Raw genomic sequence first — 4,642 nt, 5'->3', positions numbered from 1 at the left:
ATGAATAAAACTCAGGAGAGCAAAACTCCTCCCAGCTCACCACCCCTAGGAAGCAGCCTTCCTTTTTGCAATCCAAAAAACCACCTTTCTCCCAGTAAGGTAGAAAGAAAGTGAAGTCGCTTAGTCGTGTCCAACTCTTTGCGACCTCATGGACTGTAGCCTACCAGGCTCCTCCATCCATGGGATTTTCCAGGCAAGAGCACTGGAGTGGGTTGCCATTGCCTTCTCCAGGGCAATAAGGTGGGGAAGGGATGAAAAAGAGACATGTCAGGTTAGGGCCAGCAGTCTTCTCAGGAAGGCTCCTTGAAGCAGCCACACTTGTACTTGCATCCTGTTGGTCAGAACCTATTCCATGCCCACACTGAGCCGTGAAGGAAGCTTAAGCACAGTCATTAGTGTTTAGTTGGGACAGCCACACGCCTGACTACAGATTTCCTGTTGTGGAAGAACAGGGGATTGGATATGGAATACAACTAGCTGTTCCCACAAGCACTTACCAACTACTTTAAGTTTCTGAAACTTTAAATAAAATCTAAAGCAAACCAAATACAACACCATGTGTTACGTGGTAGTTAAGGCTTCAAGCTCTAGGATCAGAGGGCTGGGACTGAATCCTATATTGTCCACTTAGCATTCCACTTTTTTATCTGAGCCGACAATTAAAGGAGTTGATCCTAAAAAGTGCTTACAATAGTTGCTAGCATATGGTAAACATTCCTTTAGTGTTTGCTTGTTGTGTGGTCATAAACATTCCACAATTACGAAAATAAACAGGCACCTCAGCCTGTGATATCTGAGAAAAACCAATAAATGGAAGAGCCAAGATAAACAGAACAACTGAATCTCCAAGAAACATTTAGAGACTCATTCGGGGAGTAGATAAGATTAGCAAATTCCAGTAAATAACCTTAATAATATTCAAGAAGATACAGTATGAATAAAAAAATAAACAAATGCAAAGAAAGGGGCAACATAACAGTATGAGATACAACTAATACAACTAAGGTACACACTCAGATTCTCCAAGCGTCCTTATTTCCACAGACTTACAGCGGCACCCTGGGCCTCAGCCCACCTAACGTTATAGCAACTGCCAGGCAATCATACCACGTGAGGTGAGCCAATCACACCCCATAGTTTCTGGCTTCTCCCACCATTTCTGGAAGTGTTGTGCATTCTGGTTTCCCCAGAAGGGAGGGATGATATAACCAGTGTTGGAGGTGAATTAATTCCAGTGGAGCAAACTTTGACCAGTGAGTGATAAGAGATAGGAGAAAGTTGGACCACAAATACGAGAATAATAAACATGCAATAAATGAGTTCATGAATTTTCTTTTCTGCTGAGTATGAAAATGTTAATAAACATGTTCAAAATTTTATATATTAACAATGGAAACTTATGTATACTATTAGTCAAAGCTCCTAAATTAATCATAGAAGAAAATAAAAAAAGTCAAGTTAACAAAAATTCAGAGTATCTTGGGTAATAACAAGCTAGTAAGGAGAAAATAGCTATGCTGTGAAAAACTAACAGTATAAACATAATATGGAAGTTATAATGGTAAATGCGAGGGGAAAAAAAAAAAATCCCAAATATAGTTTTGGCAATTCTTTCTAGGTAGTAAGACCAGGAGGAATGTAAGTTTTCACAGTATTATTTCATAGTAAATTTCATTCTACATTCTTTAGTAAAAACTTATAATACTCAGATATTATGTTTCTATAGCTTCAGATATAGATAAATACCTTTTCAATTATGGAAAACTACATAAAGTTTTTTATGTTGGTTAACATGGAAAGGGGAGGTTTTGTCCAAGTTCTGTTCCATGTTATATTCATTTGGTTGTTTGAATATTGATGTGGATCAGGTATGACATTTATGAATAAAGTTATTAGGAAGGAAATTAATACAGCAATATAGACAATGCCCATCACGAAGTGAGCAAATAGCTGAGGATTAAATGACGCAATGTATGTAAAGCATTTAGTACAGAGCTTGATGCCACTAAGTAAGTGGGTAACTGGCTATTACTGTCATCTTGATATTGCTGATCTCTGGGGTTCTAGTTTTCAATTAACTGAATAGCATCCCACATGAAACTTTCAGAAACAAATCTAAAAAAATTTCTTCCTTCTATCAACTCAGGGGCCAAATATTTTACAAAAACTCTACAACAAATCCTGGTTCCTACCTTCACTTGTGATGAGGTTCTGAGCTTCAGTCCCCTTCTGAGAAATGGGGACAAGATGAAACTCAAAGGCTGTAAATGCAACAAGCTACTAGTACACAGCTAAGTCTTAATATGTGAAAGCTATTGTTGTTGCTTTTGTTACAAAGAGCCGTGAATCCAAATCCAGCAAACATACTAAGGAAGAAATACCTTGACAAGCAAGCAGGTCAAAGACAGATTTCTTGAGTCCCTCCTGTGCAACTGGGAAGCACAAGGGATTCATTGTCCAAATTCCCCAAGGCTGCCATCCCCAAGGCTGCCAAGGCTAGGATCTGCTGCCTCCCTGTGGAATTTCATAGACGACACAGTCATCAGACAGGCAGGGCTTCTGGACTGGGATTTCATCACCAAGCCAAACTCAGAAAGACTCCCTGGGGCTTCTGACTGTTTTGTTTGTGGGTTATTAATACGTAAGTCTTTACACAATTGTCACCTTCTCAATGAGTCCTATGCAGGCTCCTCTGTAAAAGGGCAACTCACACCTACTTGCTTGTAATCTTTCCCGCTGTTCTAGTGTTTCCCTTTTTTGTTGTATTTATCACCTCACAATGTATTACCTAATTTACTTATTCCTATGCTTATTATTTGTTTTCTGTATTTTTCCTTTTACTTCACAAGGGCAGAGATTTTTGGAGTTTGTTTGTTTGGTCTAATTTAATTCCAAATTCCCAAAACACTGCCTTCTATACTGTTTACTGCATAGGCAAAACTCAGTATTTCTTGATTGAAGGGATGAATAAATGCCTTCTCCTGGACCATGACATGAAGTGCTTGGGAATTTTGAAGATATTAAGTGTTTTAGTTGCAATGAACATATGTGCATGGAAAGCCACAGTCCATGGTGCCAGATGTACCTTCTAATACAATTTATACTATATAATGATCAGCAACAGAAATGCAGTGACACATACACAACTTCAGGTTTGCTCCCCCGAGCAGACCCCGCTCTGTGTTCTTGTGTGTGTATGACCCATGCAGGATTTTGAAGATGAATAAAATGTGAAAGGAAGAACTAATTTCTTCTATGATGATTAGAGGGTAATAAGAGAGAAGAGGGAATTTCATAAATCTTCAAGATTTTTATCTTATACTTTTAGCCAATGTGAAAAACATAATGAAACTGGCTTTTATTTTTTATTTATTTTTTTTTTTGAAACTGGCTTTTAAAAAGCATAATCCAAAAGGGGACAGGCAGATCTGAATGAGATATGAATTCCTTTCTAGTCTAACATAATTCAAGTCCAGGATGTATGGCTTCAAAGTCAGGGCTGGGTTGAAATCTCACCTTTGAGACCTCATATGAGTCACTTTCACCCCCCTGAACTTCAGCATCCTCATCCATCAAATGTGTATTACCATTTAATCACTGAGAAATACGTGAGATAATGCATTTGTAAATCAGTCGTTGGTGAAACCCAAACCCCAAGACACAGCTCTTTTTCTCCCTAATTATTAAAAAAAAAAAAAAACTGGCTCAAGTCCACCTTCCTATCTACACTGTGAAATTAAATTTACCTTTCCTGGATTATGTTCAAGTGGGAGGAAGAGGTGACTTTTCTGGTCGTAGTTTCTTACTCTGGTTCCCTGTTTCCAATGAACTGTGACTGGTCTTTGGCTACTGTTTTCCTTTCTCTGTCCCATGTTGAAAGAAATGTGGAATATTTTGTCACTTGTCCCCCACACAGGGCAACTGTATGGCTCACGTCCAGTAAAAACCGGGGGGAGCAGAAGGGACCTACCTCCCAGCCAAATGCAGCTGCCGAGTAAACGTATCTGTTCTTAAAGTTTTATTAAACATCCCCCATGGAACTCTGTCACCGGATGTGTTTTGCTGGGGGTAATCCCCTCCCAGCTCCCACCCCCCACCTCCAGCCTTATCCACTTTTTCTTTCTCCCGGCCACCTATAACCTCTTCCTGAATGTTTGTGTCTCTAGCTTCTCGTGACCCACCTTAAGTGAACACTGAATCTACGTCTGCATTTTCAGACACCCATAAAGAGTGTCAGCTCTACAAGAGATGACTCTGCTCTACAAGAAGCCATCTCACAGAGAACCTTCACCTCCTCGCATAGCGGAGCAGCCACAGAACCTGAGACATACATCCACTGTTTAACGCGAGTACAAACATCTCAGTTGTGCTCACCATCCCCTTTGCTCTCAGTAAGAGGAAGAGAGAACACTCATGCTAGCACCATTAGAAGAAAAGTTTCTTTGCAGTTACATTTTTTCCCTCCTCTGCACCCTGCCAAGCACATGGTCGGTGCTCAGCAAATGGAGCCCTTATGATGATGCTTTCCTTGGGTTGAGATATTTGCAGTTCTGAGAGCAGAAGGCAGAAAGCAAAGCCTAAGACAGAGAAACCAGATGCCGTCTTGGCTGGGTTTTCCCAAAGCAGGACCTGAGATAAGGAC

This window comes from Cervus canadensis, chromosome 22, assembly GCF_019320065.1.
Source record: "Cervus canadensis isolate Bull #8, Minnesota chromosome 22, ASM1932006v1, whole genome shotgun sequence".
In the NCBI taxonomy this organism is placed as follows: Eukaryota; Metazoa; Chordata; class Mammalia; order Artiodactyla; family Cervidae; genus Cervus; species Cervus canadensis.
Note: the sequence above shows the minus strand (reverse complement) of the source record.